General features: G+C 38.8%; 1 protein-coding gene and 1 pseudogene across 3 annotated transcripts in view; both read right to left on the reverse strand.

The window, feature by feature from the left end:
• FAF1 (Fas associated factor 1) overlaps nt 1-27,099 on the reverse strand; it is a 620,612-nt gene that overhangs the window by 514,886 nt on the left and 78,627 nt on the right. The gene's annotated exons all lie outside the window — the stretch shown is intronic.
• Nucleotides 1,599-23,666, reverse strand: LOC135230729 (axin interactor, dorsalization-associated protein-like; annotated as a pseudogene).

Here is a 27,099-nt window from a genome sequence, read left to right on the forward strand (position 1 = left end):
GGACCGGGAAGTGTTTCGTTCTGTTGTACATAGGGTTGCTTCTGAGTCGGAACCAACTTGACGGCACCTAACAACAACAACATGAGACCAAATGGTCAACAAATACTCTAACGCATAGATGAGAAGGTTGAGGGGCTGTAAGATGAGGTTGTGGAAAGGGAACAACTAGAATAGAAATAATGAGAATGTTGATATAAAGTGAAGTATGTAACCAATTCACTGAACAATATGTATAGAAATTGTTGAATGGGAACCTTTTCTTCTGCATACATTTCCACCAAAAACACAATAGAATATTAATTCAAAAAAAAAAGTGAATGTGTTTCTCCTTCAATGAGAAAGAATAAACACTAGAAAGTAACTTAAAGTCTTACATACAAAAAAAAAAGATCTCCACTGAAGCAAGGGCGGGGGTTTGGGGACTATGGCTTAAGGGGACTTCTAAGTCCATTGGCAAAATAATTCTATTATGAAAACATTCTGCATCCCACTTTGAAATGTGGCGTCTGGGGTCTTAAATGTTAACAAGCGGCCATCTAAGATGCATCAATTGGTCTCAGCCCACCTGGATCAAAGGAGAATGAACACCACCAAGGTCACACGATAACTATGAGTCCAAGAGACAGAAAGGGCCACATGAACCAGAGACTTACATCATCCTGAGACCAGAAGAACTAGATGGTGCCCGGCCACAACCGATGACTGCCCTGACAGGGAGCACAACAGAGAACCCCTGAGGGAGCAGGAGAATAGTGGGATGCAGACCCCAAATTCTCATAAAAAGACCAGACTTAATGGTCTGACTGAGACTAGAGGAATCCTGGCGGTCATGGTCCCCAAACCTTCTGTTGGCACAGGACAGGAACCATTCCCAAAGACAACTCATCAGACATGGAAGGGACTGGACAATGGGTTGGAGAAAGATGCTGATGAAGAGTGAGCTACTTGTATCTGGTGGACACTTGAGACTGTGTTGGCATCTCTTGTCTGGAGGGGAGATAGGAGGGTAGAGAGGGTTAGAAACTGGCAAAATTGTCATGAAAGGAGAGACTGGAAGGGCTGACTCATTAGGGGGAGAGTAAGTGGGAGTATGGAGTAAGGTGTATATAAGCTTATGTGTGACAGACTGACTTGATTTGTAACCGTTCACTTAAAGCTCAATAAAAATTATTTTAAAAAAAGATCTCCACTGAAGGTAACTGCATAGGTAAGTATAAGGGCAAGTTTTAAAGTATTTTTGCTTGACAATTCTGTAAGTCTTTTGTCCTTTATAATGACAAATGTATAACAAATAAGTATAAATGTATGTTATAGGACACTTAATGTATAAATATATAGTGGGTGAGAACAACAGCATAAATTAGGAAGGGGGAAGAATGGTATAGGTACAGAGTTTTTTTGTTACTGAAGTTAAGTTGGTATCAATTTAAATCAGGTTGTTATAGGTGTTAAAAGTAATCATCATGGTAACCACAAAGAAAATCTCTAAAAAATACACATGAAAGGGGAAGAGAACCAAAGGGTTCACTGCAAATAATCAGCAAAACATAAAACTTGGCAGTACTGGAAAATATGAGGGACAAAGAAGGCATAAGATAATCAAAAAAAAAAAAAAAAAAAAATGGTAGAAGTCAGTCCTTCCTTATCCATAATTACCACATGCAGTGTGATGGATCGCTTTTGTGTTGCCTTTCTCTTCATCTTCATGGTCTTGTAACTCCCACTCAAGTGATTGGGTGGGGCAATACAAATAAGGTAATTGTGGCCCACCAAGGGTATTGGTCAGTTTTGCCATCCTGTTAGGCTTAGAAGAAAGCCAATTTCAGAGCAGACAGAGGATCTCACCACCACCAAAGAAAAACAGACAGGAGCAGGAACACATCCTTTAGGCCCAGGATCCCTGCACTGAGAAACTCCTTGAACAGGAGACTGAGAGAAAGAGAGAGAGAGCTGTAACACTGAGGACAGCAAGAAGCGGTGGCAGAGAAATGGCAGCAGGAGAGACTGACAGGAGATAACACAGTGGGCTTCATGGCCCACAGAGCAAAAAAAACCTGAGCGTCTTTGGGAAAGAGGCTTGCTGGCAGAATACGCTGCCTCTGGGCACTTGGTGGAGCTACGTTTGCTGACCCATGGGAAAGCTGAGGCTTGAGACCTGAGTGCCTTCCAGCTGAGGCTTGCTGGCAGAGTAGGGTGCCTCAAGGCACTTATCCGCAGAGCTAAAAGAGCTTTATAGCACTTGCTGGAGCAGAGGAGGGCAGATGCCAAAGGTCAGAGAGAGGTGTGCCTGTGAGCACAGCTGAAAAGAGGATGTCCTGATGGAAGAACTGTATCTTGAGCACTCCTGAACCTAAATTGTAACCTGTTACTTCCCTAATACGCCCCATAATGGTGAAGGAACATCTTCAATACTAATAAACGATAACAATCCTGAACTGAAGAATAATACAACCCCTCTTCAGTGTCATGTTTAATGGCTATAAGAAAAGTTCACTTGTAAGAATACAGAAGAAGCATAACTTTTTAAGATGGAAACATTGAAATTGCTAAGTTTTTCCTATTAGTTGATATACCTGGAGACTATCTGTGATTTTAAGTGTATGTTAATGGTGACTCCTCACAAAAGGCACTGTTTCAATAACAATTAATGATAATAACACTTAAGATAACAAACATCTATAATGTGCATGCAAGTCATTATACTAGCAATGATTACTGGACAAAAGATAAATATATACATATTAACACAAATATTTCTAAAAGAAACTAAGTCCTATTTTTCTAAAAACATAATATAATGGAAAAGAAAATCAAGCCAACAAAACAAGAATGGCAAAATTATACTGTGAAAAGATCTAAAACAGAAGATGGAGAGCTTATATTTTTCTTATGCTAAAAACATTATGTTACTGCATTGATTTTGAAATCAATAAGGTCTAGAATTATAAACCAAAAAACCAGTTGCTGTCAAGTAGATTCTGACTCATAGTCACCCTAAAGGACAGAGCAGAACTGTCCCAGAGGGTTTTCCAAGGTGCGCCTGGTGGATTCGAACTCTTAATCACTACCTAATTTCCAGGTCTAGAATTGGGACTCATAAATGCCCACCAGATTTGACAATTAGGATATCATTGTTAACTTCACCTGGAAATCCTTATTTATCCTGTTAGGACACAATTCAAATACCTTCACAAGTATCTAAAACAACATTGGACCAACTAATAAATGTATGAGGCAATCAATTTGAACATCAATGATAATTTTAAAAAATTTAAAAAAAGCCTTTCCCATTGTGTCAATTTGGCTCATAAAGACCCTATAAGACAGAGAAGAACTGTCCCATAGGGTTTCCAAAGAGTGACTGGTGGATCTGAACTGCTGACCTTCTGGCTGGCAGCTGTAACTCTTAACCACTGCACCACCAGGGCTCCAATAATGTCTACAGTTGGTTTTAATATGTTGAATAAATAAAAATCCATGAACCCGTGGTGATTCTTAAAAAAAAAAAGAAAAAAAAAAACAGTGGGAGGGAGGAAAGCTCCTATTTTGAAAATAAGTGTAGAAGAAATGATGGAATTAAAAAACCATTTTGCCATTTCCAATGTAATACATCGTTCAGAGAAGGATTATCCATAGAGGTTAAAACCAAGCTGTGGCTGGGAACAGGATGTTAGCACAACGCCAAAAAATTACCTCCAGATTACTTGCTAATCTGCCAAACATTAACCACCAGAACCAAGTGAGCAAATTATACTTGCTGCCACAGAGTCAATTCTGACTCATAGTGACCCCATAGGATAGAGTAGAACTACCCCATAGTTTCCAAGGAGCGCCTAGTAGATTCGAACTGCCAACCTTTTGGTTAGCAGCTGTAGCTCTTAACCATTATGCCGCCAGGGCTTCCAAGTCAGCAAATTAAGCATCACAAATAATGAATCAGGGTGACAGGGCTTCCAACCAGTTCTTCGAACTGGTTTGTTCTGATTGCAAAACCTACTGAGAATTTGAATTTCTAACAAGTTTCCTGCTAAGAATTTGCATTTCTAACAAGTTCCAAGGAAGTTATACATAAGAATCACCTGGGGATCTTGTTAAAATGTAGATTCTGATTCAGTGTATCTGGGGTGGAAATGCAGGGGTCTGAACCAGAACAAACCAGTTCAAAGCCCTGTAAGATGAGGATACTGGTCATCCTGGAATAGGGCCCATTCTATTCCAATATGACCAGGATCCCCATAAAAAGAGAAGACAAAGAAAGAGAAAAGCAGAGGGAAGATACCCATGTCAAGACGGTGGTGGAGATTGGGGTTAAACTGGCACAAACCAAGAAACACCCAGGGCTATGTGATCGTTAAGACTGTCAATTTGCTAGGTCATGGCTCTCAGTGTTTTGGCAGTCATATAATGTTGTGATCACTCCCCTGTTGAGATCTGATATGTGATCACTCCCACAACAGGATCTGCTGTTGAGTAGCCAATCAGTTGCATGGGAGTTTCCTTGGACGTGTGACCTGCATCTGAATATAAGGGGACATTCTGGCTTTTACTTGCCCTGGATCCTGCAACTGGCTCCTGTTTGTCTGACCTCCAGTTCTTGGGACTTGAGCTAGCAGCTTACCTGCAGTCTTCCCCATCTATCTTGGGATTCACTGATCTTCAAAACCTGTAAGAGCACTGCTCTCGGACCTGCTGATCTTGGGTTCGCCAGCCCCTGCAGCTACATGAATCAGGAGAAGCCTTGCGGTCTTGCCTGCTGACCTTGGGATTCATCAATCTTCATAGTCTATGAGCAAGACCTGCTCTCTAGCCTGCCAATCTTGGGTTCGCCAGCCCCTATGGCTACGTGAATCAGGAGAGGCCTCTATTCCAACCCACAGACTTGGGGCATTCCAGCCTCTACAACCATGTGAGCCATTTCCTTGATATAAATCTCTTTATATATATTTATATGCTTTATTGGTTTGTCTCTCTAGAGAACCCAGCCTAAGACAGGCTGCCAGAAGCTGGAAGAGACAAGGAAGATCTTCCCTTAGAACTTTCAGAGAGAACATAGCCCTGCTATGAATTTGGACCATGAATTTAGACTTCTAGCCTCTAGAATTGTTAAAGAAGAAATTTCTGTTGTTTTAAACCACTCAGTTTGTGCTACATTGTTATACCAGCCCTAGGAAACTAACACATCACCTATGAAACACTCCTGCCAAAAATGTTCAACCTAAATCTAATCAAGCTTCTAGAACTACAGGAGATAGATGAACAAGTCAAATGACACTATGAAAAATAACTGGATTAAGTCCAGAATGCACGACTTTCTACTAGACTATCCTAGGCACTTCAACGAGTCAATGTAACTTCCCCCCTTAATTAAGAAGGAGACTCTTCCAGACTAAAAAAGACAAGAGACACAATTATCAAATGCAATACATGAATTGCAATAGGATCCTTGTTACAGGGAAAATGTTACCAAAAAAATGTTCTCGGCACAATTGAGAAAATTGTGCCACAAATGGGAATTATTAAATTTTCCTAGGTGTGAGCGTGATATTACGGTATACAGAAAATTGTCCCCGTTATACACACACACGGAGAACAAAAAAACACTGAGTACCTATAGGCGCTAGAGAAATGTTACCTGCTCATCTCGTATCACCACCCCGCTACTGAGCAGTGGTAAACTTTATCCTTTTACTATGTCACTTATTCTAGACATACTTGTATACAAGCGCACACACACACATGCAAGAATCCCTGGGTGGGGCAAATGGTTAAGCGTTCAATTACCAGCTGAAAGACTGGCAGTTCAAACACACCCAGAGGCACCTCAGAAGACAGGCATGGCAATTTGCTTCCAGAAGTTCACAGCCTTGAAAATCCTATGGAGCACAGCTCGACTCTACAGGGTTGTCAGGAGTCAGAACTGACTTTGACAGAAACTAACAATACATATATATACATGTATGTATGTACCTGTGTGTGTATCATTCAACAGCTTGAATGTCCCTGTTGGTGGTTGTGGTGGTGTTGTGTGCCCAGTCTATAGACTATGAATTCTAAGATCTCCAAAGCTATAATAGAGAAAAACGACTGACAGTATAAATATTCACTACAGAGCCAATTTCAAAAAATATGTATCTCTAATGTATAAAGCAAGGGCAAAATGTACTGTGGTATTGTACTCAATTCTTAACCCTTCCCACTATGCATGCCATGCTACTCTGCAGTTGCTTTCACTAAAGTATATTTCCTTATCTAGTGATATTGGACTCAGTCATATTACTTGATCCTGTAATAAAATATGATCAGAAGAAGCATTATGACAATTCTGAGCCCAAGCCTTTAGAGGTATCATTGAGTTTCTGCTTGCCTTCGTACAGCTGTGTCATCATCATGGGAAAAGCTTTCTCCTGGGTTATCTGTAGTCAAAGGGCCTCAGAATACACAAGGAATATATCTGAGACCAACCTGCTAAGGATCCAAGTCCAATTAGACCACCAACTTGAAGCTGAGCCACCCTGATAAACACAGCCTAGATCAGCTAACTCCTAGCAAATGCCTGGGTGAAAATAAATAATTGTTGCTTTAGGCCACTAAGTTACGGAATAGTTTGTTACACAAAAATAGCATTAGTTTGGGGTAAAATGCTGTGGCTAGCATTTGCATTAAAAAAACAATCTAGCAGTACCATGCAGTTACAAAAAGAAATGAACAATTCTTCCATATTAAGGAATGAAGAAACCTTCAGCATATATCCTTAAGTGAAAAAAAGAAAGGTTGTATAATATGATACCATCTATATTTAATATTGCTGAGAATATAAAAACATAAACATATTTACTTCTATAAATTTACAATGGGGAAATAAATGATTTTTTTTTTTTTTAATGTTACCTATAAGGGAAATGAGGGAATGGGCAAAAGCTAGAATAGAAGCTAGACTGCTTTGAATATACCTTGGTTTGTAGTTTTGACTTTATAAATACTTTACATTATCACGCAAAAAAAATTTTTAAAAAAAACCTTGAAGATGAAGTTACAGTAACCAGATTTACTCTCTGCCTGAAACAAATAAAAAAAAATCAAACAAATTATACAGCAAAATAGTTATCTGCCACTAGGCAACAAGGCAGCCCAGGACAGTGATCCCTGAGAAAAGGAAAATAAACAAGGTGATCCTACCATTACCCCAGCTCATTTCCTCGAGAGCTAGGTGGAAATTAAACCAAGTCTGGTGATCTCTTTGAGTTAAGAAGACAGTGTTGAAAATTCAGGGAGGTCATGGTGACTACCCAGTAGTTCCATGGGAGAAAGACCTGGCAATCTGCTCCAATAAAGACTGCAGCCTAGAAAGCCCTATGAGGTCAGTTCTACTCTGTCACATGAGGTTGCTATGAGTCTAAACAGATTCGACAGCACCGAACAACAACATGGTGACTAGGATATCAGGGAAGAATACTAAAGCTGCATAGAGTGGAGGGAGCTGCAGAGAGACAGAACTCCAGAAATCTGCAAAGGGTTCTGCTCAAATTTCAACTGAATAATAACTAACACATGCATATGAAGAAACTACCCCAATCTGGGGGAGAAATCATCAAATGGATTGAAGTAGGCAATCTCGAAGAACTCACACAAAGCAGAGAGTATTTCTTGTTCTGTTCCCACTAGCCAAAATAAAAATACTTCATAAGAAATGAAGCATTAGGTAGAGTATTTATAAGAATGCTGCCTCAGTGTTGTTGCTGGGTGCCATCGAGTCAATTCCTACTCATAGCAACCCCATGTGGCAGAGCAGGGCTTCCCCATAGGATTTTCTTGGCTGTAATCTTTAAGGAATCAGATCACCAGCTCTTTCTCCCCACAGCCACTGGGTGAATTCAAACTGTCAACCTTTCAGTTAGCAGCCAACCAAGCGCTTAACCACTGTGCCACCATGGTTCCTTATTGCCTCAATAGAGGCGAAAAAACAACTCTAAAACTAAGGCTACTCTTCTCCCGCCTAAAAAAACTTAAAGCGAAGGCTCAAAGAGATCAACCATTACCCCAGTAACTTAACTGCATCCCAGAACAATGCTCAAATATATTTAAACCCATTGCTGTCAAAAGGAATACGGAAATATTCTGCACTTAGCAAGGTAAAATCCAAAATATATGGCATCCTATCAAAAATTACCAAGCATGCAAAGAAGCAGAAAAATGCAATCCATAATCATGGAAAAAAAAAAAAAATCAACAGAAACAGGCCCAGAAATGATATGACAGAACTGGCAGACAAGGTCATTAAAACCTTGTCTACTTATTACAGCTATATCCCATGTGGTCGAAACAATAGAATAAAGCATAACCACATCAAGGAAAGACCAGGAATATATGAGAAAAACGCAACTGAAACTTACAGAGATGAAAAAATGTCTGGGAGGAAGAAATATAATGAATGGGCTTAACAGCAGATTAGGCACTGCAGAAGAAAACATTAGTGAACTTGAAGACACAGTTTCTAAGCATAGAAACTATTGAAAACAAAACAGAGGAAAAAGACTGGGAAAAAAATAAAGAGAGGAGCACTGATCTGCAGGACAACTTCAAGCAGTCTGAAATACATGTAATTGTATATGTGAGGGGGGAAAGAGAACCAAAAAAATATTTGAAGAAATCATGACCAAAATTTTCCAAGTTTGAAGAAAACCATAAACGGACATGTCCAAGAAGTCAATGAATCTAAAGGATAGGAAACATTAAGAAAACTATACTGAAGCACCTAATAATCAAATTGTTTAAAACAAATGATAAAGAGAAAATATGAAAAGGAGTCAGAGGAAAAAGATACAATATATACAAAAGAACAAAGACTGACATCTGGCATCTAGTGAGATACAAAGCAAGCCAGAAATAGAGCAACATCTTTAAAGTAGTCTTCAAAGTATACAGTATAGTTCTGCCATAATGTGATATAATGTGCGGTAGTAAAGAATTAATCTTACTCACAGAAAGATCTGGCCTTTGTTTTTAGCTCCTGGGAAGTAATCCCTAGCTCTTGAAATGCCCTGCCTGATAAAAGCCTGTTTACCTGAGGGCCTTGGGCCATGCAGTATCAGCTCAACCCCTGAAAGAGTTGGAGACTAAGGTCAGCCACAGTCAACCACATCTATGTGATCAAACCCCAATAAAAACCAAGGATTGGGTGTGCTTCGCTGGTTGGCAATACTCCAAGCATACTGTTACATATTGTTTCTGAGAGAAGTTAACGCTGTCCTCAACTCCACTGGGGGAGGACAATAGGAAGCGTCACACTTGGACCTCTCCACCCCATGTGCCTCTTCCCTTGGCTGATTTTTAACTGTATCATTTCAATGTTATAAACCATTTAAAAAAAAAAAACACTGCCATTGAGCCAATTCTGACTCATAGCAATCCCATAGTACCAGAGTAGAGCTGCCCCGTAGGGTTTCCAAAGCTGTACATCTTTATGAAAACAGACTGCCACATCTTTCTCCTGCAGAATAGACAAGTGCGTTCAAAACACTGACTCCAGTTAACAGCCAAGCGCTTTAACCACTGTGTCACCAGGGTTCCTAAAAAAACATAACCATGAGTATAGGAGCTTTTGGTGAGTTATAAGCACTGCTACTGAATTCTATTGAATCTGAGGGTAGTCACGAGAACCCGTAAATGTGCAATTAGTGTCAGAAGTGAAGGTGATATCAGGGACTCCCCAATCCTTGCGTATGCATACCTAAAATTCACAGTATTATGTATAATCACACATAGGGCTTATGGAAAAAATGGGGTTGGGGTACAGCACTCAAGAACATCATCGGTGACATATTTAAAAAAGAAAATGAAGTGCTGGAAGACAGGTTATCTAAAATCAGACAGAAAATTGGAATACCAGATGTGGATAGATGTGGCTCATAACAATGAATTGAAGTAGCTGGAAGATATTTGAGATAGTGTGAATGTGTGTTTTGTGTACTGCTACACCGCTCAGTTCAGCTGGAAGCAATGTTCTGAATTCACTTTGTGTTTCCCATAGACAAAATCATATGTAAGCAAACACGAATTTGCATTACACTCAGAACGTTCCCTATTATATTCAATCACATTGGAACAAATTCACATTTCATGATAGCATCATAGTAGAACTGACTATAATCAAAGAAAAAAACTGTCAACCTAGAATTCTATACCCAGCAAAAATAACTTTAAAATAAGAGACTTTGTCAGACACACAAAAGCTAAAAAAATCATCAACAAAAAGTTTGTACTAAAAGAAATGTTAAAGGAAGTCCTTCAGAAATAAGGAAAATGATACCAGATGGAAATTTGGATCTACCCAAAAGAATAAGGAGCTCCAGGAAGGGCTGCCCAAATTAAATGGGAAAAAATCCCCAGCTGCTTTCACTCACATGAAGAAAAGTACCTCTGTCAAAGACAGCAATAACTTCATACAAGAAATCTAAGGGGAACTGCCTCATTATACAGCAAATTCTGGTTATCAGAAAGGGATGAATATGCTTTGGGAAAAAAAGGAGTTTCATGATGTAAGCAAACATTTGCCCTGTGATACTTCAGGTGAATTATTATACAGCTCTTAACATTTTAAGTGAAATTTAATTTTTTTCCCCTTAAATCCATTATGCTTTGCAAAAGCTCTACGGGATTTTAATTCCTTGTTAAGTTTGAAGATCCTATACTTTCCACTATTGACTATTCTTACTGATGATTTCAAACCTTACTATACAGTGAGGGAAGCTATAAATAACACAATAAATCAACAGGAGACAGTAGATACTTATGCTACAATTCATATCCCTATGGAAACAAGTTTTTTTTGGGGGGGGGGGAGAATGTGTGAAAAATTAAATTTTGCAGGATTTTTAAAAGTCAAATATTTATGTAGAAATGTTTTTTGTTTATTTTAATTCGAGTAAAATTTAAAAAACAAAAACTGACCAAAATGAGGCACTAGTCATAGTTGACAGCTAACATTTAGAGTACTGGGGACTGTAGACAGAAAAATATTCCTTTCCATATATCAAAACGTAATGGCTAGAACTAGCTGAAAATTCCAAACTATCAGGTAATTATTAGTTATCCTCCAGCTCTTTCTACATAATACAAAATTTCTACAGAAAATTTATTTGAACATTGTAGATTACGGTTCTGTAAAGGAAAAAAAACGTGAATTTCATGTCATTTAAAATGGTTACTCTGTATGATCAGTGGGCAACCCAGTGGCATGTGGGTGGTTGGTTATACGGTTTAGACCAGAAATATAATATATAAACTGGCAACCCTAAGATGAGTCTATGAAGCACCATTTTCTCAATACCAACCTAGCAGGTATTTTCCATGGTTACCTATAAAATCCCAGTAGGAAAGGATAGACTCAAGCATTTCGTATATTCATTTCGTCACCCCTGCTTCAATTTGTTTGTATTGGTTTTGTTCATCTTTTTGATTTATGTGTTTCTTTTTCCATTTCAGAAGGACCCCCACTGGCTAAATCCTAAGTGTACTCTTCTTTCCTGTTTCATTTCCTCTCCCAGGAAGAGGAAGGGGAATCATGAAATAAATTCTATGGCTGGAATCTGTGTACTTTTAAGATTTTTAATAGTCCTGAGAGGACAGAAACGACAAATGGAATGTGATCTCTGGTTCCAATACAGAGGCGTTCTTCTTTAATCAGATTCTCATTTTATGTCGTTAGGTAACCTCAACTTGGTTCCTACTCAAAGCGACCCTATGTACAACAGAACAAAACACTGCCCACTCCTTCGCCATGCTCACAATCATTGCTATGTTTGAAACCAGTGTTGAAGCCACTGTGTCACTCCATCTTGTTGAGGGTCTTTCTCTTCTTAGCTGACCCTCTATTTTACCAAGCATGATGTCCTTCTCCAGGGAATGGTGGATAACAAGTCCAAAGTATGTGAAACAAAGCCTTACCATCCTTACTTCTAACAAGCATTCTGACTGTTCTTCTTCCAAGACAGACTTACTTGTTCTTCTGACAGTCCATGGTATATTCAATAGTCTTCGCCAACACCATAATTCAAAGGCATCAATTCTTTGGTCTTCCTTACTCACTGTCCAGCTTTCAAGTGCATGTAAGGCGATGGAAAACACCCTGGCTTGGGTCAAGTGCACCTTAGGCCTTAGAGTGAGATCGTTGTTTTTTAACACTTTAAAGAGATTTCTTGCACCAGATTTGTCCAATGCAATGTGTTTTCTGACTTCTTGACAGCTGATTCCATGGGCAGTAATTTGTGCATGCAAGTAAAATGAAATTCTAGACAACTTCAGTCTATTCTCTGTTTATCATGATGTTGCTTATCAGTCCAGTTCTGAGGAGTTTTGTTTTCTTTATGTTGAGGTGTAATCTGTACTGAAGGCTTTGATCTTCATCAGCAAGTGCTTCAACTCCACTTTCAGCAACTGTCATGGACTGAATTGTGTCCCCAAAAAATATGTGTAGGCTAGGCCATGGTTCCCAATATTGTGTGATTCTCCACCATTCTGTCATCTGATGTGATTTTCCTATGTATTGTAAATCCTATCACTGTGATGATAATGAGATGGATTAGCGGCAGTTATATTGATGAGATCTACAAGGTGAGACAGTGTCTTAAGCCAATCTCTTTTGAGATACAAAACAGAGAAGTGAGCAGAGAGACGGAGGGGGCTCATCCCACAAAGAAAGCAGCACCAAGAGCAGAGAGTGTCCTTTGGACACGCTAGTTCCTGTGCAGAGAAGCTTCTAGATCACAGGAAGACTGATGACAAGGACCTTCCACCAGAGTCGACAGAGAGAAGAAAGACTTCCCCTGGAGTTGGCACCCTCAATTTGGACTTCTAGCCTACTAGACTGTAAGAGAATAAATTTCTGTTTGTTGAAGCCATTCACTTGTGATGTTTCTGTTATAGCAGCAGTAGGTGACTACTACAGCAAGCAAGGTTGTATCATCTACGTATCACACATTGTTAATGAGTCTTCCGCCAATCCTGATGCCACATTCTTCTTCATACAATCCAGCGTACAGATTGAATACGCATGGCAAAAGGATATAATCCTGATGTACACCTTTCTTAACTTTAAACCACAGTTTCCGTTCGAACGACTGCCTCTTGGGCTATGTACAGGTTCCTCATGAGTACAATTAAATGTTCTAGAATTCCCATTCTTTGCAATGTTATCCGTAATTTGTTATGATCCACAAAGTCAAACGCCTTTGCTTAGTCAATAAAATACAGGCAAACATCTTTCTGGTATTCTCTGCTTTTAGCCAGGACCCACCTGACATTGGCAACGATATCCTTGGTTCCACGTGCTCTTCTGAAACCAGCCTGAATTTCTGGCAGTTCCCTGTTGATATACTGCTACGGCCACTTTTGAATGATCTTCTGCAAAATTTTACTTACATGTGATATTAATGATATTGTTCAATAATCTCCACATTCAGTCTGGTCACCTTTCTTGGGAATAGGCATAAAAATGGATCTCTTTCAGTCAGCTGGTCAGGTAGCTGTCTTCCTAATTTCTTGGCATACACGAGTCAGCAGTTCCAGCACTGCATCCTCTCGTTGAAACATCTCAATTGATATTATTTCACTTCTCGGAGCCTTGTTTTTCGCCAATGCCTTCAGTGCAGCTTGGATTTCTTCCTTCAGTACCATCGGTTCCTGATCATATGCTACCTCTTGAAATGGTGGGACATCAACCAATTATTTTTGCTCTAATGACTCTGTGTATTCCTTCCATCTTCTTTTGATGCTTCTTGAGTCATTTAATACTTTTGCCATAGAATCCCTCACTATTGCAACTCGAGGCTCGAATTTTTTCTTCAGTTCTTTCAGCTTGAGAAATGCTGAGCGTGTTCCTCCCTTCTGGTTTTCTATCTCCAGCTCTTAGCACATGTCATTATAATACTTTGCTTTCTCAAGCCACCCTTTGAAATCTCGTGTTCAGTTCTTTTATGTCATCATTTCTTCCTTTTGCTTTCACTGCTTGACGTTCAAGAGTAAGTTTCAGAGTCTCTTCTGACACCCATTTTGATCTTTTGTTTCTTTCCTGTCTCTTTAATGACCTCTGGGTTTCTTCACGTATGATGTCCTTGACGTCATTCCACAACTCGTCTAGTCTTCAGTCATTAGCGTTCAATGCACCAAATCTATTATTGAGATGGTCTCAAAATTCAGGTGGGATATACTCAATGTTGTACTTTGGCTCTCATAGACTTGTTCTAAATTTTCTTCAGTTTCAACTGGAACTTGCGTATGAGTAATTGAAGGTCTGATCCGCAGTCAGCCCCTGGCTTTGCTCTGACTGATATTGAGCTTTTCCATCATCACTTTCCACAGATGTAGTCGCTTTGATTCCTGTGTATTCCACCTGGTGAGGTCCATGTGTATAGACGCCATTTACGTTGGTGAAAAAAAGGTACTTGCAATGAAGAAATCATTGAAATTCTATCACGTGATCTCCAGCATCGTTTCTATTACCAAAGCCATTTTTTCCAAATACTGATACTTCTTCGTTTCCAACTTTCGCATTCCAGTCACGAGTAATTATCAGTACATCCCGACTGCACGTTGGATCAACTTCAGACTGCAGAAGCTGCTAAAAATCTTCAATTTCTTCATCTTTGGCCTTGGTGGTTGGTGTGTAAATTTCAGTATCAGCTGTATTAACTGGTCTTCCTTGTAGGCGTATGGATATTACCCTATCACTGAAAGCACTGTACTTCAGGATATATCTTAAAATGTTCTTTTTGATGATGAATGTGACACCACTCCTCTTCAGTTTGTCATTGCCGACGTAGTCGACCATATGATTGTCCAATTCAACATGGCAAGTACCAGTCCATCTCAGCTCACTAATGCCTAGGATATCAATGTTTATGCATTCCATTTTTTACAATTTCCAATTTTCTTAGATTCATACTTCGTACATTCCATCTTCTGATTATTAATGGATGTTTGCAGCTGTTTCTTCTCATTTTGAGTCATTTGGCTGAAACCTGTCTGCCATTGGTGACCCTGCTGGTATTTGAATACCGGTGGCATAGCTTCCAGCATGACAGCAACACGCAAGTCCCCACAGTATGACAAACTGACAGACAATTACAATCGACCCAGGTATAATTTCAGTGATCTCCATGAAAGCAAAACACTTGGTGCTAGTAAACCTTTTTTTTTTTTTAGTGTTTAAATTCAAAGAAGATAGCTGTACTTTTGGTTAATTTTTCGATCAATTTTAGACTGCAGAAGCTGGTAAAATATAAAATGAACATATATTATCTTCTTTACTTGAAGCCACAGAAATATCTTGCATGGGAGTTAAATCTATGCCATTCAGGTCCTTTACACCAACTGTGATGTAGGGGTTGATGTACTGCCCAGCATCTTTCAGACCAATTTTCTCAACTCTGATTTTGAGTAATGTCATTTCTGGTTCTGGTGATAATCAAGTACCAAGAACTCTAGCAGGAAAATTATGAGGAGAAACTGCTCCAGCACCACCTTCTTCTTCTTCTTCTTCAAATTCACAATTCTCTTCTTCACCAGGTGCTAAAATTCTTCTTACTGGGACAGGCTGAACATCAAATGGGAATTCTTTATTATATGTAAGAATATTCTTTAGGATTGGTTCTAGGTTCTTCAGATTCTCCAGTAAAAATTCTTCTTGGGACTCTGTAGACTGTAAAGCTGCACTTCGTAATTCCAAGCATGTTGCAATTTTGCCTATGGTCTTCTTTTGTGCTCTGCGAATTCGAAATTACTGTGTTGAGCTTGGGCCTCTTTTTGTAGATGTCTTGCTGATATCTGATACACGTCCATTACCTCCACTAGCTGGCCCCAAGAGTCAAAGTCAGCGATTCTCCTAAAACTGATGCCTTAGTGCTGCAGCAGACTCCAGGTTACCTCAGACATGGCCAGTCCCCACCCCGTCCCCTCCCAGCCCTACCCCACCTAGGCGAGGCTCTAAGGCAACATCCTTCCCGGGCCTGGCCCCAACATTAACAGGGCCAGGAGGAACCACTACTGTCACCATTACCACACACCAAGGAGCCGCCCAAACCCATTTGCCACCACAGCCAAACTTTGTGGCTCTGAAGTCCCTTCCATCTTCTTTTGATGCTTCCTGTGTCATTTAATATTTTCCCCATAGAATCCTTCAGCATTGCAACTCAAAGCTTGAAGTTTTTATTTAGTTCTCTCGGCTTGAGAAATGCTGAGCGTGTTTTGGTTTTCTATCTTCTATTTTTCTATCTTTGGTTTCTATCCTCAGATCTTTGCACATTTCATTATAATTACTTTGTCTTGAAATCTTCTGTTCAGCTCTTTTGCTTCATCATTTCTTCCTTTCACTTTAGCTACTCTACATTCAAGTGCAACTTTCAGGCTATCTTCTGACATCTATTTTGGTTTTATCTTTCTTTCTTGTCTTTTTAATGCCCTCTTGCTTTCTTCAAGTATGATGTCCTCGATGTCACTCCATAACTCATCTGGTCCTTGGTCATTAGAGCTCAATGCATCAAATCTTTTCTTGAGATGGTCTCTAAATTCAGGTGGGATACACTCAAGGTCGTACTTTGGCTTCCATGGATTTGTTCTAATTGTCTTCAACTTCAATTTGCATATGAGCAATTGATGTTCTGTTCCACAGTCAGCCCCTGGCCTTGTTCTGACTGACAATATTGAGCTTTTCCACCACCTCTTTCCACAGATGTAGTCGATTTGATTCCTGCGTATTGTTACCATTTGCATTGGTGAAAAAGGCATTTGCAACAAAAAAGTCTTTGGTGTTGAAAAGTTCTATCATGAGATCTCCAACATCATTTCTATCACCAAGGCCATATTTTCCAACTACCAATTCTTCATTTCCAACTTGTGCATTTCAATCGCCAGTAATTACCAATACATCTTGATTGCATGTTCGATCAATTTCAGACTGCAGAAGTTGGTAAAAATTTTTGATTTCTTCATCTTTGGCTTTAGTGGTTGGTGTGTAAATTTCAATAATAGTTGTATTAACGGATCTTCCTTGTAGGCATATGGATACTATCCTATCACTCACAGCACTGTACTTTAGGATAAATCTTCAAATGTTCTTTTTAACAACAATACCATTCCTCTTCAATTTGTCATTCCCAGCATAGTAGGCCATATGATTGCCTAACCAATACAAACTGACAGACATGTGGTGGGTTTCATGAAAAAGGCCTTATTTTGTTCTTGCCCTCTGATATTTTCTTTTATTCTTTTATTTCATTTTGTCTTAATGTTCTTTTAATTTTGTCATTTTCATTTTTAGTTATGGCTGGTAATTATACTTCATAGGCATTTTCCATATCCTTTTTTGGTTAATTTAAAATTTTCTTCTTTATGAATTACTTCAGTATTTCGCAAAAAAAAATTAATAATCTGTGAAATGTCTGGGAAACAGATTTCATGGCAAATGAATTTGCAGAAAATGTATACAATATCTATCTGTTGGAAATCTGCAAAGCATTTTACATTTAAGACTTAAAAAATATTTCAGAAAACAACTTGTTCAAACATTCAGCCTGGAATTTTCACAACTTAATCAACAGCTTCATTTCATATAAAATGCATCAGATTTTACAACCTTGAAAAACACTAGTAACTTGTTTCTTTTTACTGCTTTCAATTTTGTTTCTCTTAATCTACTTTTTTCAGTGAAATTAGAGCTATTTGTTATTATTCCCTATACAGTAAAACCTAGGGAAGCTAGAACCTGTGTAAGATGGAAACCTGTCAGAGAAGGAAAATGCAAGTATTTTCCACTGAGAGAACAACAGAAAAGTGATAAGACTGCACCTGTCAAAGGCAGGAAATTTCCCTTTGGCAAAAAGACCAGAAAGGCAGTCTATCAACTTCTGGCTCCACAGGGTTCACTGTATTAAACAGAGGTATAATGAATAAACCCAAAGAGGCATTTCTATTCTGTCCTATAGGGTTACTACGAGTTGGAATCAATGCAATGGCAACAGTTACGATGAATACATGGATGGGTGGCTAGGACAGAGAGGATGGGAGGAAGAGAAGAAGGATACGAGAAGAGGAGGAAGGAAGAAAGGAAATTTTGAATGTTGCAGAGCAAAAAGGAACACAGGCTTTGGAGTCAGACTAGTCTGAATTTACGAACTATATGACCTAGACCAAATTGCTTCACTTGACTAATATTATCTATAGACGAAAAATTGCTGTTGTTAGCTGCCGACAATGAGTTCCAACCTACAGCGGCCCCATGTACAATGGAACTAAACAGTACCCAGTCCTGTGCAGTCCTCACAATCCTTTCTATGTTTGAGCCCATTGTTGTTGCCATTGTGTCAATCCATCTCATTTCTCTTTTTCCCTGACCCTCTGCTTTACCAAGCATGATGTCCTTCTCCAGGGACTGGTCCCTCCTGATAACAATTACCTACAGAGTATTATCTATAGAGGAAAAATAATACCTTCCTTATCACCCAAAAACCAAATACGCTGTCCTCAAGTTGATTCCAACTCATAGTGATCCTATAGGACAGAGTAGAACTGCTCCATAGGGTTTCCGTGGCCGAAATCATTATAGGAAGACTGCCACATCTTTCTCCCGTGGAGCGGCTGGTAAATTCGAACCACCAGACCTTTCGGTTAGCAGCCGAGTACTTTAACCACTTTACCACCAGAGCTCCCTACTTTCCTTTATAAGGTTGTAAAAATTAAATAATTCAACAGCCAGCTCATAGTAGATATGCTCAATGAGTTCCCTTCTCCCTTTTCCCTTTATCTGTTTGTTAAATATGAATGTTTCCATTTTAACTTTAGTCTGCTTTTATAAATATCATTATGTACTAATATGTGATAGATCCTCAAATATGAGTGATTACATTTTTATATTTATATTTCTATTTTACTTAGTAAAGTCAAACTTACTTTCTAATAATTACTGAAAGCACCTTATGCACTGTTACAGCTTTAAATATTTGATCTTGAGGTGCATACTGAACTGTATAAAATCTTTAAATACCAAGAGACAGAAATATAGGAAGGTATTTACAATGTGTTATGTATTTTCTCTACCTGTTTTTCATTAATAACATCTATATGAAAATAATGAGACTGTGTTTTCTAATCCTGCTACTCACTTCCTCCTGAAAAAACCAAACCTGACTAAAATAACTAGGATTCCACTAATAGGATTAAGATTCATCATTCTCAGGAACAGGCAAGAGAAGCCTTCAAAAGAGAAAAAGACACCAGGGTCCTTGAAGGAGAAAGGAGAAAAACAATGAAAGATCAACTATTCTAATTCTAAAAAGTTTTATTTTAAATCTGTGTCTCCAAAACACATTTGTGCCTCATCAAACTCAACTGTTACAACCAGTTAACAGTCACGTGGTTTATGAGCCCCATAAGCAAATCTTTAGAGAAGGTCTTCAAGCATCCTTACAAACTGTAAAACACAGCATTTTCAGATGACAATTTTGATTAAGGAAATTCCAAAGTGTCTAATTTTCTTAGGGTGGAATTTAGGGAGTTTACATAGCCCAGAAAATCTAACTCACTAAATGTTAACTGTAACAACAAGGTAACTTTTGTTACTGCATCACTTTCAAAGTTTCTGTTAAGGCCTATTGATATAGGCACTTCATTCTATGACACAGAAGCTGAAAGCTGATTAATTTACCATGTATAAGACCTATATATAATTATAAAAGGAAAAGGACTTACAAAGACTTTTTTAAATTATTCAACAAATTGTAATTACTTTTAATAAAATCCTTAAACCTGTGCTATCTAATATGGTAGCCATTACCCACTGAGGCTTCTGAGCATTTGAAATGTGGCTAGTAAGAATTGAGTTCAGTTAGTGTAAAATACACACCAGATTTCTTAGGTTTAGTATGAAAATGCCTCATTAATAATTTTTATACTGATTACACACTGAAATGACAACATTTTTAAATATGTTGAGTTAAATAAAATGTACTATTAAAATTAACTCACCAGTTCTTTATTTTTAATATGGCTACTAGAAAATTTTAAACTACATGTGTCCTACATTATATTTCTATTGGCTAACACTGCCTTAAACTCACCTCCCTATGCAGCAAATCATGCAAAGTATATAATATAAATGCTACATTAAATAATTTGTATCCAGAGTGCCAGTCAGCTGCTAGTTATCCAACTAAATTATACTTTGGAGATTATTACTAGTAATCTAAGGCCTTCTCTCTACTACTTTCCAAAGATGCCTGGGCATTTATCAGACTAGAATTATTTGTTTTACATTACATATGCATCTTCTGTTTTCCCTGGTAGATTCTGATCTCCTGAAAACCACGACTTAAATCATCTTTTTATCCCAAGTACGCAGAAAAATATTTATGCATACCTAATACATTGTCCAACCACCCCCATCTTTTGTTCAAGTTATTTCCTATGCATAGAGTTTCTTTAACTTCTCTGCCACTCAAGACTTCTTGCTCTGTGAAGTCTTCCCTAACCATCCCTAGCCCTCTAGCCCCTAAGGGAATTATAAACCTGTGTACACGACCAGATTAAGGCACGCGAGGGCCCTAAATACTGGTACTCTGTGGTGCCCCCTCATCTGCTTATTGACACCTTTAAATGGGATCTGTGAGTTATATACGTGTGTGTGTGTGTACGTGTGTGTGTGTGCGTCAAGGAGCCCTGGTGGCGCAGTAGTTAAAGGGCTCAGCTGCTAACTAAAAGAACGAGGTTTGAACCCACCAGCCGCTCCACAGGATAAAGATGGGGCAGTCTGCCTCTGTAAAGATTTGCAGCCATGAAAACCCTATGGGACAGTTCTAGTCTGTCCTATAGGGTTGCTATGAGTCAGAATCGATTTCACGGCAATGGGTTTGGGTTTGGTTGGTGTGTGCCTTAACTATTCATGATGTAACTTCTTTTTAAATGCAACTTTAACATTAACAATTGAACGAAAAAGTGACGTATGCTATTTTAGCAGAATGAGATGAACCAGACCGTAAATTTTTTACTGGATGCAGGGTACTAAGATTTTTACTATATACCATATCTTCTACAAAAAGAAGAGTCCACATATTCTACAACAAAGAAAATGAGTCAGTGAACTGAATTGTTTCAACAATCAATGTAAAATTCTGTTGATCTCCCACAATGAAAAACTGAGTTTCACCAATTCTGAGTTAAATGGCTCATTCTTCAATTTTGATGTTTATTTCATAATAAATGCTGTAATTATAAATGAGCATATGAAAAGACATTGTAAAAGAAAATTTAATGATCAGAAAACAATTATTACAAGAAATTACTATACTTTATTTTTAGATTGATCTTTCACCTCTAACACGGTATAACTGAAAACATTTTCATATTCTTTGCTTCTAAAAATTCTTCAATGATTTTGTCACAATTAAGGTGTGAACAATATCTACTTCCATGAATAATTATGACAATGAATCGAGTCTTTCCTGAATCACAGGTGTAGGCTGAGGGTTTTTCTAGTCTCTTCAGGGATGAAAATGAGCTTTTTATTGCGCAGTTTGTGATCATTAAAGTGAGGACTATGCATAAAGCAATTTCAACACTGGGAAATAAACATTGTATTTTATCTTCTATTATGGAATCATACTTGCTTGCAAATGTAAAATTTATCTTCCCTGAATCTGTAAACTCAGTTCTCATATAAGAATGAAACTGTCGCACTTCTCCGTAAAGGTTTCTATTTAAGTCATTGGGATAAGCCTGCATAAATTTTTTGGATGCCTTCATGCATTCTTCATCAGATATATTCACATTAAGAAAGAAAACCTATTTAAAAGAATTTCATACACTTTCGTCCTTCTCACCCAAGATTCACGTGTGTCAATGACAATGTAGCATGCGTTTATGGGAAACTGATCTCTGGCACTCGGTATTTCTGGAGCACATCTGTCATTTACTTGTTTCTTTCTAATGCCTCTGTGATGGTGAACTGCTTCAATAATCAGAATTTGTTAGTATTCGTTTTGTTGTGTTTTCGAAATCTCTCTTAAAGTATGTAAATACCCTGTTAATGGTATTTACTGGTAGACACCTGCGCATGTCTTTAAATTTACTTCTGAATCTTGGAAAGCCTGAACTTGTTCGATGGAAATGCTACAATATATTATTCCACATAATCAACATAAATACATACTCCACTTTTTACATTTTGTTGACGATGTTTTCAGCTTCTCTTTTGGCATCTCCTTTTTGTGTCTAGTCTTCAGAAATATTCTCTAAGGCAACTACAATCTGAGTGTACAATTCCAGGATTGCTTGATCCTATAGCACATACTTCCCAAAAGATATTAGAAAGGCATTTTAATTATACTCGATCATTGCTTAAATACGTTTTAAGAACTGTCCATTGGTGAACCAACCAAACCAAACCCAGTCCCGTCGAATCGATTCTGACTCATAGCGACCCTACAGGACAGAGTAGAACTGCCCCATAGAGTTTCCAAGGAGCGCCTGGTAGATCTGAACTGCTGACTCCTTGGTTAGCAGCCATAGATAGCACTCAACCACTACACCACCAGGGTTTCCCATAGGTGAACGGAATCAGCAAAATATGTGTACAGTATTTGAACAATAGGAAAAAAGTAACTGCTTCCAGACAAAAATCTATTGTGCTATGTCCTACAAAATTAAGTGAACGCACAGAACGTGGTGTGAAAATGGCACACTCATTACATTCTAAAATTTTCTGTTGCATACCTTTATAATGTCTTGACATACTGGCAGCATTGTCATATGACTGGCCTCTGCACTTACAAAAATCAATTTTGCAAACTTCACACAAATACTATGCTTCATCAGTATGACTTTATCCCGCCCACAGCTGGTGGATTCGAAGCGTCAACTTCCTGGCTAGTAGTTGTAGCTCCTAACCACTGTCCCACCAGGGTAGGTAGAGAAGTGAATGTCTTTTCATAGGTTCCTTCTACCATCTGGAGGACTCCTTTCTCTTCCATTGGTCATCTGGAAGTCATCTCCTCCCTCCTTTGAATGCTGATATCTTAATTCTAAACTCTATCCTCATGGTTTTCTATTCTAAGACTCGTAGATTCATATATTATTATGTTTTCCAATCCACTAGATGCTATTTTAGTTAGTATTTTTCACTAATAGACTTTCCAAATCATGAAAATCATCATAAATCACAACATGCAGAGTGGTACGGTAGAAAGAATACTAGACGAAGAGGCAGGAGACCCAGTATGATGGCTAAGATTGTGTATCAAGTCGGCTAGGCCATGATAATCAGTTGTTTGGCAGTTATGATGTAGTCTGGCAGCTATGTAATGATTTAATTATTTCTGTGGTGAGATTCCCCCAAGTGTCTGTCAGTTTGTCGTACTGTGGGGGCTTGAGTGTTGCTAGAATGCTGGAAGCTATGACACCAATATTCAGATACCAGCCGTGACACCCATGGAGGACAAGTTTCAGCTGAGCTTCCAGACTACGACAGACTAGGAAGAAGGCCCCGGCAGACTACTCTGAAAAGCATAAGCCAGTGAAAACCTTATGAATAGCAGTGGAACACTGTCTGATATAGTGCCGGAAGATGAGCCTCCCCAGGTTGGAAGACACTCAAAAGACAACTGGGGAAGGGCTGCCTCCTCGACGTAGAGCTGACCTTAATGATGTAGATGGAGTAAGGCTTTCGGGAACTTCATTTGCTGATGTGGCACGACTCAAAATGAGAAGAAACAGCTGCAAACATCCATTAATAATCGGAATCTGGAATGTACAAAGTATGAATCTAGAAAAATTGGAAATCGTCAAAAATGAAACAGAACTTATAAACATCGATATCCTAGGCATTCGTGAGCTGAAATGGACTGACATTGGCCATTTTGAATCAGACAATCGTATAGTCTACTAAGCCAGGAATGATAACTTGCAGAGGAATGGTGTTGCATTCATCGTCAAAAAGAAGATTTCAAGATCTATCCAGAAGTACAACGCTGTCAGGGATAGGATAATATCCATACACCTACAAGGAAGACCAGTTAATACGACTGTTATTCAAATTTATGCACCAACCACTAAGGCCAAAGAGAAAGGAACTGAAGTTTTTATCAGCTGTTGCAGTCTGAAATTGAACATGCAATCAGGATGCACTGATAACTACTGGTGATTAGAATGCGAAAGTTGGAAATGAAGAAGCATCAATAGCTGGAAAATATGGCCTTGGTGATAGAAACAATGACAGGATCGAATGATAAAATTTTGCAAGACCGACAACTTCTTCATTGCAAATACCTTCTTTCACCAACATAAACGGTGACTATACACATGGACCTCGCCAGAGGGAACATACAGGAATCAAACTGACTACATCTGTGGAGAGAGACGATGGAAAAGCTCAATATCATCAGCCAGAACAAGGCCAGGGGCTGACTGTGAAACAGACCACCAAATGCCCATATGAAATTCAAGCGGAAACTCAAGAAAATCAAAGCAAGTCCACAAGAGCCAAGGATATGACCTTGAGTATATTCCACCTGAATTTAGAGACCATCTCAAGAATAGATTTGACACATTGAACACTAGTGACCAAAGACCAGACGAGTTGGGGAATGACCTCAAGGACTTAACCCATGAAGAAAGTAAGAGGTCACTGAAAAGATAGGAAAGAAAGAAAAGACCAAAATGGATGTCAGAGAAGACTCTGAAACTTATAAGCATTGAGCAGCTAAAGCAAAAGAAAGAAATAATGAAGTAAAAGAACTGAACAGAAAATTTCAAAGGGCAGCTCGAGAAGACAAAGTAAAGTATTATAATGACATGTGCAAAGAGCTGGAGATGGAAATCCAAAAGGGAAGAACACGCTCTGCGTTTCGCAAGCTGAAAGAACTGAAGAAAAAAATTCAAGCCTCGAGCTGCAATAGTGAAGGATTCTGTGAGAAAAATATTAAACGATGCAGGATGCACAAAAAGAAGATGGAAGGAATACACAGAGTCATTATACCAAAAAGAATTAGTCTATGTTCAACCATTTCAAGAGGTAGCATACGATCAGGAACCAATGGTACTGAAGGAGGAAGTCCAAGCTGCTCTGAGGGCACTGGCGAAAAACTAGGCTCCAGGAATTGAAGGAATATCAACTGAGATGTTTCAACAAACAGATGCAGCGCTGGAGGTGCTCACTCGTCTATGCCAAGAAATATGGAAAGAGCTTCCTGGCCAACTGACAGGAAGAGATCCATATTTATGCCTATTCCCAAGAAAGGTGATCCAACCGAATGTGGAAGTTGTAGAATGATATCATTAATATCACACGCAAGCAAAACTTTGCTGAAGATCATTCAAAAGCAGCTGCAGCAGTATATCGACAGGGAACTCCCAGAAATTCAGGCTGGTTTCAGAAGAGGACGTGGAACCAGGGGTACCATTGCTGATGTCAGATGGATCCTGGCTGAAAGCAGAGAATACCAGAAAGATGTTTACCTGTGTTTTGTTTACTATGCTGAGGTATTTGACTGTGTGGATCATAACAAATTATGGATAACATTGCAAAGAATGGGAATTCCAGATCACTTAATTGTGCTCAAGAGGAAACTTTACATAGATGAAGAGGGAGTTGTTCACACAGAACAAGAGGATACTCACTGGTTTAAAGTCAGGAAAGATGTATGTCAGGGTTGTAGCCTTTCATCATACCTATTCAATCTGTATGCTGAGCAGATAATCTGAGAAGCTGGACTGTAAGAAGAGAGGGGTATCAGGATTGGAGGAAGACTCATTAACAACCTGCTTTATGCAGATGACACAACCTTGCTTGCTGAAAGTGAAGAGGACTTGAAGTATTTACTAACGAAGATCAAAGACCACAGCCTTCAGTATGGATTACACCTCAACATAAAGAAAACAAAAATCCTCACAACTGGACCAATGAGCAACATCATGAGAAATGGAGAAAAGATTGAAGTTGTCAAGGATTTCATCTTACTTGGATCCACAATCAACACCCATGGAAGCAGCAGTCAAGAAATCAAAAGATGCGTCGCATTGGGTAAATCTGCTGCAAAGGACCTCTTTAAAGTGTTGAAATGCAAAGATGTCACCCTGAAGACACCTACTCCTTACTTATTCACTATCTCTTTATTGAACATTTCACATTTACGTCAATAGTAAAAAAAATCTCCTATCCAACTATCCTGAGCATTAACAACATACGTCTGGCGGTAATGAACGCCAAGGTGCAAGTGTAGCGCCAGACGGTGATGGTTAAGATAATGTGTCAACCTGGCTGGGCCGTGATTCTCAGTGGTTTAGCAGTTACATTATGATGTACTTTGGCAGTTATATAATGATGTAATTTGACATTTATGTAATGATGTAACCATCCTCCACTTTGTGATCTGATGTGGTCATCCTCCATTTTCAAGTAACACTGATTTTCACATAACGACCTGGTCTTTGGAACCTAATCCTATCAGTAGATGAGGAGTGGGTATAAATGCTACAGTTTACAAAACTTAGGACATAAGTGTACATAAATGCTACATAGTTAAAAAGTAACTTGACTGAATTTATCGCAATGGTTGACTTATTCGAGATCCCTCACTTTTGTGCGTCATCTGGGACTGGAGTTCCCATTAGTTGTTTACCAAGACATGCGTAGGAGCATACCCTTGTGTTTGTACCATGGCAAATAGCATTGCTGGCCCTCTTGGCTGGAGTTGCCGGATCAGCAGATGTGTACATACAAGACGGTTCTCTCAAAATGGATCAGAGGCCTGTTATCTATTAATATAAACCATCCTTACCCACTCATTTTGGATTCAGTTGCATATTGGGTGAATGTAGCAAGAGTTAGACTCGATAGCCCACCCCCACCTCTTGTTTTTAGAAAGAAATAATATACTCCCAAAAGACCCGTCAAGATAAAAGAGTTTCAACTACACAGAAGGGGACGATAGGTGACAGGTGTCAACAAAGGTACTGAAGTGGTAGGAGCCTCACAGCTTAAAGAACCTTGAACATGACACCCTCGTGACCCCGCATAAACTTTATTTTTAGGCAGCACATCCTCACGCACTGAGCTGGTAT

This window comes from Loxodonta africana, chromosome 3, assembly GCF_030014295.1.
Source record: "Loxodonta africana isolate mLoxAfr1 chromosome 3, mLoxAfr1.hap2, whole genome shotgun sequence".
In the NCBI taxonomy this organism is placed as follows: Eukaryota; Metazoa; Chordata; class Mammalia; order Proboscidea; family Elephantidae; genus Loxodonta; species Loxodonta africana.